A 13,013-nucleotide genomic window follows, 5' to 3' on the forward strand; every position below is an offset into this window, starting at 1 on the left:
CCAATTCCACTGAAGTTGGGATGTTGTGTAAAATGTAAATAAAAACAGAATACAATGATTTGCAAATCCTCTTCAACTTATATTCAATTGAATACACCACAAAGACAAGATACGAGGTCTGTTCGAAAACTATCCGACCTTTTTATGTTTTGCAAAAACCATATGGATTTGAATCACGTGTGATTGCATCAGCCAAGCTTGAACCGTCGTGCGCATGCGTGAGTTTTTTCACGGCTGTCGGTTGCGTCATTCGCCTGTGAGCAGGCTTTGTGTGAGCAGTGGTCCACCCCTCTCGTTGGATTTTTATTGCAAGTAAAATGTCTGAATGCCGCCACCTTCTCTGGGCCCGAGCTCATTTGAAATGGACAGACCCAAAGTGGAAAAGTGTGCTGTGGTCTGATGAGTCCACGTTTCAAATTGTTTTTTGAAATCATAGACGTTGTGTCCTCTGGACAAAAGAGCAAAAAGACCATCCAGATTGTTACCAGTGCAAAGTTCAAAAGCCAGCATCTGTGATGGTATGGGGGTGTGTAAGTTGCCCATGACATGGGCAACTTACACATCTGTGATGGCACCATCAATGCTGAAAGGTACATCCAGATTTTGGAGCAACACATGCTGCCATCCAAGCAATGTCTTTTTCAGGGACGTCCCTGATTATTTCAGCAAGACAATGCCAAGCTACATTCTGCACGTGTTACAACAGCGTGGCTTCGTAGTAAAAGAGTGCGGGTACTAGACTGGCCTGCCTGCAGTCCAGACCTGTCGCACATTGAAAATGTGTGGGGCATTATGAAGCGCAAAATACGACAAGAGAGACCTCGGACTGTTGAACAACTGAAGTTGTACATCAAGCAAGAATGGGAAAGAATTCCACCTACAAAGCTTCAACAATTAGTGTCCTCTGTTCCCAAAGGCTTATTGAGTGTGGAGTGAGGAAAGGTGATGTAACACAGTGGTAGTTTATCAGTTTGATCATTAAATATCTTGTCTTTGTGGTGTATTCAATTGAATATAGGTTAAAGAGGATTTGAAAATCATGGTATTCTGTTTTTATTTACATTTTACACAACGTCCCAACTTCATTGGAATTGGGGTTGTACAAGCTTTGCTTTTGTTAAGTTGCTTTTTGTTTATGAGTTTTTGTTATTATTGATTTGTGTGAATAAATAAATTCATTCAATAGTCCACTAGTCCACAAAATCCGGAGAGTTGTTATTCTGAAGTATAGTGGATCCTGGACAACTGGCAGTGCACACTAATAAGACCATGACTTTCTATAAGGACGCACTCCTAGTGGGTGGTATGACATGAGGCACAGGGGAGTAAAGAGGTAGAATTTCCTCTGCAGCCCAAGGGTTCCTCCTCCTTGACAGTTAACACCACCCCCAACCACAACCCATACACCGCCCCTCTCAGACTCACACAGAGACTGTCAGGGCACATTACATGTGTGAAGCATGCTCTCTCTCTCCTCCTATGGGCCGCTGATCCGAGGTGCTGGATTCGACGAGGTGAAGTGAGCCAAAGAGCAGAAGGAAAACTTGACAAAGTGATACAAACAAGCAAAAACTGGAAACAGTTGGAAAGAAAGAAATCCAAAGTCGTAAATGCCAAAAGCAGACCGATTCAAAAAGAGAGAGGACAGCAGAAAGCTCTGAGCGAACATTTGCTTCTTCGCATGAAGTGGACTCACAAACTGCTTGGTAAGTACAGAACACAGCGAGCATGTGTAAGTCTGAGCGGCGGAGGGTTTCTCTCTGAGTGGAGACTGTAATGCCTTCCAGTGTTCAAGGCTAATGGTGTCGGCTTGCAATAGCAGACTGACAGGGAGGGAATTGTCTGGGAAAACCATAGCTAATTAGTCAAGCCATTGATGTCAGTTGAGTAAATACTCTCAGAATCTAATGGACTTTTTCACCCGTCTGTGGCGAGACACCGCAGAGCCAGAGTTCACAGGCTGTATTCCCAGCCTCAGACTAAGCAGTCAGAGAAGGCCTGACATACTCTTCAAGCATGCATGTGCGCGTTGTTTGTTCCCTATTTATTTTCATTTAGGTTTCAGTGTTAATAGATTAAACTTTGCACACCGGCAACATGAGTGAAGAGTCCCAAAAACGTCTCAGATTCATGTGTTGTATCATATGTACTATGCCCCCTTGAGATCCGACACCTATTTTTTCATGGGTGCCATGCACGGCACACAGCTATAATAGAAAGTTATCTGTAGACAGTCACTTTGACACCATACCGTCAACATTCAATAAATAACACCTTTTAGTGGACTTTTTCAGGGAGGTGATGGTCTCATGCAGCATTGGGGTTGAGACCAGAGGATGCTTGGTTGAAACCATTACCAGACTGGAAAATCACTAAGGGGCCCTGGACAAACCCCTTAATCCCCCAATTGCTCCCCATGCAGTCGAGCACCTTGCATGGAAATATATGCTGACATCAGTGTGTGTGTGTATGGGTGGATGTGAGGCATAATTGCAAAGTGTTTTGAGCTTCTACTTCAGATGGAAATGTGCTATATAAATGCAGGCCATTTACCATTTTTATGATTGGGAAATAAGTACCATAATTCCAATTTTTTTTACAAACTATGTTAGTGATTGAAAAAAGTCACATGACAGCTGGCTGACAACTTTTCTGCTCTTCACTTTTTCCAAACGCCTCCTCAACATGAACCTCTGTGACTCACAAGATCTCAATTATAAAGAATAATCTGATATGGAAAAGTTGATGGTGAGTCTACATGCCTTAATACATATTTATATTTTTAAGTTTATATATCATAAAACATTCAACACGCTTTCAGGGAGGTGCTGTCGGGTGGATGGCTGTAGTATGCATATGAGTTCAGCTAACCAAGACATGGGATATACCAAGAGACATATGAGGGGTGATTGAGAAGTTTTGATCCTGACCCAGAAATAAAGGGCGTGGTTCTCCATCTTTTGCGTTCTGAGAAACCAAGATTTCTCAAGAATGTGTGAAATTTTGAGTCACTGGGTGCAATCTTGAGAAATGTTTTTTTTTTTTTTAGAATGCAAAAGATAGAGAACTACTCCCCTGGGTCATGCTCAAAACATCTCAACTCCCCCCCCCCATAATTAAATGAATGTATATATTTAAAGATTGAAAATGTCTACCAAAAATCTATGACTTGTTCCAGGATATTTATTGCTCAAATGAGTGACACAAAACCAGCTTATCTCTTTGGAGAACTGCAGCACATCAAGTGAAGGGCAACATTGTATAATAACAGTAGAAATATATCAGTTAGTATTGCTGTATCTATTTTTGGATAACTGATATATTTCTAATTATGCTTTCATTAATCAGTGTTGTCCCTCAAGTGATGTATGTGTGTCTTGATATGGCAACACCCACATTTGTTTGTGAATTGCTGGGGATGGATTATAGCGGAAATGTGTTTGGGTGCACTGGTACTGCAGTAAGTACATTTTACATTGACAACTCATTGGCTGTTAGTATTTCTTTTTTAATCATCATAAATGACATATCAGACACTACCTAGTGTTAAAAAATAGTTTTGAGTGTGTGAGATGAGATTGTTACTGATGAGGTACATGTTGGGATACCAATGACAGACCTGGATTCAATTCCTGGTCATGCTACCTGTCTGTGTCCTTGTTCAAGACACTATCTGCAATGTAGCAGTCCACCCAGCTGTAAATGGGCACCAGCCTTGGTTGTGAAGGTGTCCTATGAGAGTTAGTTGAACTCAAACCATTTGACAAAACCGATTGCCTTAAACCATTTGTGTTTGCCAACTTAAATAAAATAATTTTCAAAAATGTAATTGTTAAAGTTTTACTAATTAGCAATTTATAGTTAATTAAACTTATGTAAATCAAGTTTATGTTTTTCAATAAAAAAGTGACAAATAAATTTCTGCCTAAAAAATTTGCATTACATTTTTGATGCATTCTTTGGTTTACTTGTTGACTCTGCGTTGTGTTGTTATGACTCTGCCCATTCGGTCCCCTCGGGACGCGAACTCACGATCTCCAGCATGGAAGTCGGACTCTCTAACCAGACGGCTAAAACCTAGGGCTCTGACCTTGTGACCAGAGAATCCTTTTGAGCTGTTGGGAGTGAGGTTTACGAACTACATATGCACATTGACACTTGCTGGCCTCCGTTACTTAAACGTAATTAAAATGAGTGAATGCAATGCACTGGAAATACATCACCAACACTTAAATGCCCCAAAACTTTAAATGCACGTAAAGGAACTGAGTTGTTATGACAATTCATTTTTGAGTTAGTTTAATTAATGGAAATGAGTGACTATAACTTTTTTCAAAGTTTGAGATTCATGAACTTAATTATTGTATTAAAATGGAGTGTTCGGTTTAACAGTGCACTTCACCCTGTGGTATCTTGAGGAAAACATGAGCACCAATGGTCCTTAGGGTCTGCATAGGAATTAGTGGTACATGTGGCCGATATAAATAAAACTACACATGTTCTGGCTATAAACATGTAATTTGACTGACTAATGACTGGAGTTGCAGCTGCATACAGGAAGACAAATACAGATTAAAGCAGGTAAACTTAAGGGCAACCAGTGCTGAATTTACATAAAAGAGGATTCAGTCATTTCATTAGGCAGGGGTCTTGTTTCTATAGCCATCACTTCTAGATACTCTATATCCAAGATAAATATAGAAACCTATATTTCCATCAAATAGTCTACAATAAGTGCCAGACAGGACCACAGAAATATAGTTTCAATGTTGATTTGTACTTTGTCAGCTTTGGCTGAGTCTGGGAAGGATGAAATGAGAGATAAACTGCACCAAAACTGCTTACATGGAATTATTGAGCTTGGGTAGGAGGAAGATATCCGCTGTTGCAATTATGTTAGAGAGAAATAATCCCAGCAACACTATGCAAGGTCTGGGATGGCAGAGATGCACAACATGGTCCATATGTGACAAAAGACGCCTGAACACACCCCCTCTTAGAGTTCGAGCCACCTAACCTGGGTTCGGGGATTTATTCAATCATACTTTTGGGGACTGTGTGGTGGTTCTCATAACGGTTTGGTTTGGTGTGGACATTAAAAGCTATGAACCGCATATTTTTCTCAGTAATCGTATAAAAAGTGGGCCTAGGAATCAGCTCCTAAAAGTGCTAACGGTGTCAGTATACAACATTAAATCAGACGAGAATTTCACTCAGTGAGAATACTATGACCAAGTCATCTTAGATGATTCATTAGGACGTTTCACCACACAGCAAGCCAGATTATTCCAGGTGTTTGTTATAAAATACTCCAAACAAACAGATACAGCCTCCACAAGCAGCCGCATTGAGCGAACCCTGAGCTAAAGAAAAGAGGCCGAGACACTGGACTCGACAGCTGTCACTCAAAGTGACCAGGGCCCCAAATTTACAGACCTTTATGGCTTAAAATGCCTTAAACAAAAAAGTTAGAAAAAAATTCACCTCTATACAGTTGTCACGGAGGAGAAACTATCTACAGAGACCAAAACTGCTTTTTGTACCAGGCTGTAAGTAAGTCCCTTCAACTGCTCCCTTGTTTTCGCTTGGGGTCACCACAGCAGATCAAAGGTGGGTCTGCATGTTGATTTGGCACAAGTTTTACACCATTCTTGATTCAACTCTACATTACATGGAGAAATGTGGCAGGGGTGGGGTTTGAACCCGGAACCTTCCGCAATGAAACCAAGCACAGTAAGAACTTGGCCACGTTTTGTACCAGGCTGTAAATGTGTTTATTTCACTGTTAAACTGAACAGTACATTTTAATACAATAATTAAGTGAATGTAACTCAAACTTTGAAAAGAGTTATAGTCACTCATTTCCATTAATTAAACTAACTCAAAACTGAATTGTTGTCATAACTCAGTTCCTTTAAGTGCATTTAATGTTTTGGGGCATTTAAGTGTTGGTGATGTATTTCCAGTGCATTCCATTCACTCATTTTCATTGAGTTTATCTAACGGAGGCCAGCAAGTGTCAATGTGCATATGTAGTTAGTAAACCTCACTCCCAACAGCTCAAAAGAATTTTCTGGTCACAAGGCCAGAGCCCTGGGTTTTAGCCGTCTGGTTAGAGAGTCCGACTTCCATGCTGGAGATCGTGAGTTCGCGTCCCGAGGGGAGCGAAAGGGCATATCAACACAACGCAGAGTCAACAAGTAAACTAAAGAATGAATCAAAAAAATGTAATGCAAATTTTTGAGGCAGAAATTTATGTCATTTTTTTATTGAAAAACATAAACTAGAGTTACATAAGTTTAATTAACTATAAATTGTTAAGTTACTAAAACTTTAACAATTACATTTTTGAGAATTATTTTATTTAAGTTGGCAAACTCAAATGGTTTAAGGCAATCAGTTTCCTCAAATGGTTTGAGTTCAACTAACTCTGAGTTTTAGTGTTCTGCTTGAAAGTTTGACATTTTAGCATGGCATTCTATGGGAAAGTGTTCTGTTTTGGAGCCAGCCTCAAGTAGCCAGTCACGGGACTGTACTTCCACATAGGCTTGATTTCATGCGGTCTTAGATTGCAGCTTGAAAGAAGGTCATTGAATTTCACTGGTTTCTCTCTCTTTCTGTTGCAACAATGTGTATGACTCATCCAAATGTTACAATACTTTATCGCACAAAAGTGATGCAGCAACAATGGAAAATTTTAATCTTCTCTTCATTTCCAGGGGCAGCTATAGTTTCAGGTGTGTGTGTGTGTGTGTGAGTGTGTGTGTGAGAGAGAGAGAGAGAGAGAGAGAGAGCGCGCGCGAGTGAGTGAGTGCCTTTTAACTGTATTCTAAGACAGTTTGGGAAACTAAACACTGACTCTCTCGTCATCGTTTTTAATAAACAATTTTTTAAATTTTTCTGGAAATCTTGTAATTGTGCGTGTAGCAGAATTCATCAATCAGCCTTGTTTATGTATGTTTATGTAAGAGCTCTCCCATATTTTCTACTACTTTTGTTCAGCACGCCAAAGATCTGTCACTGATTTCTTCCTCTCCTTCAGTTTTGGGAGCACAGGAAGTTGAGTCGAAGGGGCGGCAGCTTTTACTGTAGTCAAAACTTTGAGAGGTGCAGAGCCGACTGCAGGACTGCAAGATGAAAGCACTCAGAAACTGCAAAGGAAACGTCTCTGCAGAGCCACAGCAACACTTTGACCTCGCACAGTGAACTTAAAAAAGCTTGAATTAACAACTAAATTAATTACGGTGAGGAAAATAAGTATTTGAACACCCTGCGATTTTGCAAGTTCTCCCACTTAGAAATCATGGAGGGGTCTGAAATTTTCATCTCAGGTGCCTGTCCACTGTTAGAGACATAATCTAAAAAAAAAAACATCCTGAAATCACAATATATGATTTTTTAAAACAATTTATTTGTATGTTACTGCTGCAAATAAGTATTTGAACACCTGTGAAAATCAATGTTAATATTTGATACAGTAGGCTTTGTTTGCAGTTACAGAGGTCAAACGTTTCCTGTAGTTTTTCACCAGGTTTTCACACACTGCAGCAGTGATTTTGGTCCACTCCTCCATACAGATCTTCTCCACATCTTTCAGGTTTGGAGTTTCAGCTCCCTCCAAAGATTTTCTATTGAGTTCAGGTCTGGAGACTGGCCAGGTCACTCCAGGACCTTGAAATGCTTCTTACGGAGCCCCTCCTTAGTTGCCCTGGCTGTGTGTTTGGGGTCATTGTCATGTTGGAAGACCCAGCCATGACCCATCTTCAGTGCTCTTACTGAGGGAAGGAGGTTGTTTGCCAAAATCTCGCAATATATGACCCCATCCATCCTCCCTTCAATACAGTGCAGTTGTCCTGTCCCCTTTGCAGAAGAGCACCCCCAGAGTATGGGGGTGGAAACATCAGCAGTAACAAATAAAGTATACAAATAAATTATTTAAAAAAAAAATTGGTTAAAAAAATCATACATTGTGATTTCCGGATTTTTTTTTTTTTTTTTTAGATTAGATTATGTCTTTCAGTGGACATGCACCTAAGATGAAAATTTCAGACCCCTCCATGATTTCTAAGTGGGAGAACTTCCAATATCGCAATATGTTCCAATATGTTCAAATACTTATTTTCCTCACTGTAAGTTGTTTGAACTTACATTTGTAAGTAACTTACAAACGTAAGTTCAAACAACTTAATTGAATTAACAACTAAATGAATGAAGTTTGAACTTAAGTTTGTGAGTTACTTTCAAACTCAAGTTTAAGCGATTTAATTCATTCAGGTTTTACCAATTGTAATGCTTTTTTAAGTTGGTTCACTTATTCTCTTTTTCAGTGTAGTTGACGAAGCTAGAGGATGAAGACAGTGTTTCACACATGCATGAGAAGGGTGGGACAGTTGGGCAGGTGTTGGACTAATGATGTCCAGCTTTCATACAGTCAGTTGGCATGGCCCCATATGGTTTTTTTTTATTATGTCTGCCAAGGACGTATTAAAATAATTGGCATTTATTTATTTGTCTGTCTGTCTTTTAGCAGGATTACGTCAAAACTACTGCAAGGATTTTAACAAAGGTTTCACCACAGATAGATGTTAGGCCATGGAAGACTCCACTGAATTTTCGAGGTGATCTGGATAAGGATTGGTGGATGGCAGAAATCTCAGATTGCTCTTGTTTTAGTGTTGTAGCTGACATTGGCATTGTTGGCATATCGGGATGTGGATTCTGGATCAAGATTTCACTTTATTTGACCAAGTGAGTCCCATTGAAATCGAGACTTCTTTTGCAAGGGAGACCTGTACAGTTATAAAGTTTCCAATTCACCTAACCTGCATGTCTTTAAATGTGTGAGGAAACCCACGCAAACAAAGGGAGAACATGCAAACTCCACACAGAAAGGCCACAGGTGGGAATCAAACCCATGACTTTCTTGCTGTGAGGCAAGAGTGCTAGCCACTAATCCACTGTGCTGCCCATGTAGTCTTTGGAGGAGTACATCAAAACTACTTCAGGGATTCTCACCAAATTTGCACTATAGATAGATATTAGGCATGGAAGACTCCACTGAATTTTGGTGGTGATCTGGATAAGGATTGGCAGATGGCAGAAATCTCAGATTGCTCTTGTTTTAGTGTTGTTGCTGACATTGGCATTGTTGGCATATGGGGTCGAGGTGGGGGGTCCATGGGTATATGTTTGTCATTGCATGTATTTATCAACGTATCAAGATGAATCTTTATTGAGGATGCTCCTGTCTCAATTTTTAGGATGGGGGGGAGCATCCATGGTGAGTTTTATTGCTTAATAATACACAAATGTGTAAAAGTTGCATTGACACTTCAATACATATCACCTAAATTTGGTGCAGATCCACCCAAGTAAGTTAAGCAAAAGTGCAAGGGCATAGTATTCTGAATTTGTGGACACTTCTGCTCTTGAAACACTGTTGTTATTCTTCATATTCAGATCAGAGATTTGTGTTGAATATAAAATCTACACTGAGAAATGTCATGGAAACGATCTTCCTTAAGATAAGCCCCAGATCTGAATTGGAAATGGCAGCATGTCATAAAGATTGTGAGTAATGCAAACCTCACACCACTATGTCTGCAGCACTAGTAGTGCTGCCAACCTCAATTTGACTACATTTTCATAGTGTTTACACTCTGGTAAATTTTAGCTACAACTTTGCAACAGAAAATTCTTTGACTTGAGCACGGTATAAAACGTCAGTGACTGATATCAGCTATCAAAACCTAAAGTCCAGTTGAATCACCAGGTGCAACCACATCCTAAATGACAGAGATTCTCTACATTCTTTAAATGTTTTACCCCAAACATCAGTATTGTTGGACTCTGTACCTGGAAAAAACAACCAATACAATCAGCATAACTGACCAAATAGCAATCAAAATCCTCCACTCTTCAGTCAAAACAGCCCATGGCAGAACGTCATTGTGCTTTATGATTGATGTCAGAATATTTACCTCCGCCAAGGAAGTTATGTTTTTGATCGTGTCCATTTGTTTGTTGGTTGGTTGCTTGGTTGGTTTGTTAGCAGGATTACTCAAAAAAAAATCCTCAACAGATTTCAATGAAATTTTTTACCACGGGTGTATCTTGGCCTAACTTAGAAGTGATTAAATTTTGGTAATGATCTGGAACACGATCCAGATCCAGTAATTTTTTTTAAGGATTCTTTATCATTTCAGGATAGGGCCAATTTCAACATTTTTGCATCTAACTTCATGAAGACAGGTCACAAAGGCTGAACAAAAATTAAGTTATGACACAACAATAATTTAGCATTTGTTTCTCCTCATTGAATAAACTTATTATAAAAAAAACGTGTAGTTCATGCAGTTTCTCTTTATAAATACATTTGCTGAAGATCTAAGGGTATACGATGGCTGAGACCAAGCTTTACTAAATTATAAATAACTTTTTAATGATATGAGATAGAAACTTACTTTTTTTTTTGCTGAAACTTTCACTCTGCGGACTTTCAAGCCACCATCCACCATCTTTGTACTCCTCATAGACGCTGTGTGATGACGTGCGCAATGTGAGTGTCCAATCAGAATTGGTTCACCTTCACATGGTTTTCCAAAATCCAATCATAGGGCAGATTCACCTCACGTGACACACCAAAGATTGTTTTTAGGAGTGATGTGTTACTAGTTTATTATAGTTTGCTGTGTGTTTTGAATAAATGTGTGTGGAAAATTATTTGCCACTTTACTTTTTCCTGTCTTATTTCTGATTGTAAACCTTTATTACACTTATAAAACACAAGTATAGCATATATATTTTGAAAATACAGGTTGTCATGAAAAAAAGAGACATAAAAGATTGTGGGATGCAGGGAGAGCTGTTAACTGCAATAATAAAACATTTATGCCAGGCGAGTGAACTGTCCAAAAAATGCCCTCGGACCCCAGAGGGTTAACCACTGAATCTGAAACATGACGGTAGATGCGTGAAACGACGTGTAATAAGTCTCTTTGCCAAAGGGTATTCCATGTGATGTCAGTGACCCTATGGTCTTGGCGGAGGTTTGCGCTCTCCGAGTGCTTCTAGTTTAGTTTTTGTTTTTCTCGCTACAGTTTTTTTCTCTGATCTAGTCGATGAAAAAAGTTATCTTTGTCATACTGTATTTGCATGCAATGCGGGGGTCATTTGACTTTCAAAATAAGCTTGACGTCGTCAGCTAGTAGTTGTTGGGTCAGCATTTTTTTTTCCAGCTGTCATGGATGCTACTTGGAAGTTTTGTTTAAAAATACAGGCCAAGCACCAGTAACCTAACATGAACTTAGCTGGATTACGCATTGCTGTTCTCCATTGCAAAGCACTACCTACAATGGTGATTTTACATTTTCTGTACATACATTTCATGCAACACTCAAACAGTGTGTAGACATGACAGCCTTTTTTTCTTTATCATTTCATTAGTTCTGAGATTTCAGTTGACCCTGAGTAGGTGGTAAAGAAAGAGAAGCTAATAAATAAAGAAATACCAAGCGCAAGCAGAGATTTCTGACATATGCCAAGTGTTGACAAGGACTCAAAATAAAAGATATGCACTCAAAAAACTGATGCATTGGATGAACTCAGTTCAATTATGAGCAGGATTTCCATCTAATAAATATATGTAGCCCCAACTCAAATAAAGCACATCCATGCAAGATAATTTAATTTAATTTAGTTCGGACTACATATATTTATTAGGTGGAAATTCTGCCCATAATTGAATTGAGTTCATCCATTGAGTCATTTGTTTGTGTGATACACTCAAAGAAACTGACTCATTGGACTGGATTTCCATCTAATAAATATGTGTAGCCACAACTAAATTAAATGACATTGTCTTGCATGGATGTACTATTTGAGTTGGAGCCACATATACTGATTAGATAGAAATCCTGCACATAACTTAATTGAGTTCATCCAATGAGCCATTTTTTGAGTGTGGGATTCACATTATGACTCGGACTTTACCTGGATCCCGATTCCACAACACAATGCAATAATTGCATACTGATCCAGAATGGTCCAACTGATCAAGATGTTCCAATCTGATATTTAATTCACAAGCTGAAACAAAACAGTGTCTTCCTAATCTTGGTTTTACATTCTGACGTCGTATGTTTCTGCTGCAAACCTGCATATTGATCCAGATCACGCCCAACATCCAACACTAACAAGGGTTTTCCTTTGTACAGTAGCTGCATGCCATTTCAATTTTGTGAAGATCTTTCAAGCAGATTTGAGATGATCCTCAAAATGGTGAAAGTTTAAGAAATGGTCCAATATTGGGATTTTGATCCCGATCCACTACAACATTTAATGAAGTCTTCCATGGCCTAATATCTATATGTGGTGAAAATTTCGTCAGAATCTGTGCAGTAGTTTTGACATAACCCTGCTAACAGTCAGACAAATAAATAAACAAGAATAATCAGAGATGTCCCACATCCACCTATCCGGATCACTTCCAAAATTCAGTGGAGTCTTCCATGCCCTAATATCTACCAGTTGTGTAAATTTGGTGAGAATCCATTAAATAGTTTAACATAATCCTTCAAAGCCTATATAAAGTGAAAATCCAGAATCCGGATCCCGATGTGGATCACTGCCAATGTTTAATGGAGTCTTCCGTGGCCTAATATCTATCTGTGGTGACAATTTCATCAAAATCTGTGCGATAGTGTTGACGTAATCCTGCTAACAGACAGACAGACAGATAAATAAACACAGATGATTTTATTACGTCCTTGGCAGACGTAATAAGAATGGCAAGTGTAAAAGTGTGTGTCCCCAAGCTATGGCTTGGATATTTATTTATTTTACACTGTTATTTGACAGTATATTAGTTTCAAAAGGCACGAATAAGACTGTGCCGCAAATTGGTACTTTATCATCCTCGACAGTGGACCCCGTCGTGGTTTGTGCAGTCACAAGACTCCTGCATGTCCAGGCGGAGCCACGTGTTGTCAGATCCCACTATTGTTGGTTGACCT

The 13,013-nt window shown here is 39.2% G+C and overlaps 2 protein-coding genes across 10 annotated transcripts in view; one reads left to right on the forward strand and one right to left on the reverse strand.

The window, feature by feature from the left end:
• The window catches only part of mcf2l2 (MCF.2 cell line derived transforming sequence-like 2), a 373,245-nt gene that overhangs the window by 196,522 nt on the left and 163,710 nt on the right, over nt 1–13,013 (reverse strand). The window lies entirely within an intron of this gene.
• b3gnt5a (UDP-GlcNAc:betaGal beta-1,3-N-acetylglucosaminyltransferase 5a) overlaps nt 1,495–13,013 on the forward strand; it is a 33,918-nt gene continuing 22,399 nt past the window's right edge. The window contains exon 1 of the mRNA XM_034180355.1: nt 1,495–1,706. The gene's annotated coding sequence lies outside the window, so the exon portion shown is untranslated. The remainder of the gene's footprint in view (nt 1,707–13,013) is intronic.

The sequence above is a fragment of the Thalassophryne amazonica genome, chromosome 10 (assembly GCF_902500255.1).
Source record: "Thalassophryne amazonica chromosome 10, fThaAma1.1, whole genome shotgun sequence".
In the NCBI taxonomy this organism is placed as follows: domain Eukaryota; kingdom Metazoa; phylum Chordata; class Actinopteri; order Batrachoidiformes; family Batrachoididae; genus Thalassophryne; species Thalassophryne amazonica.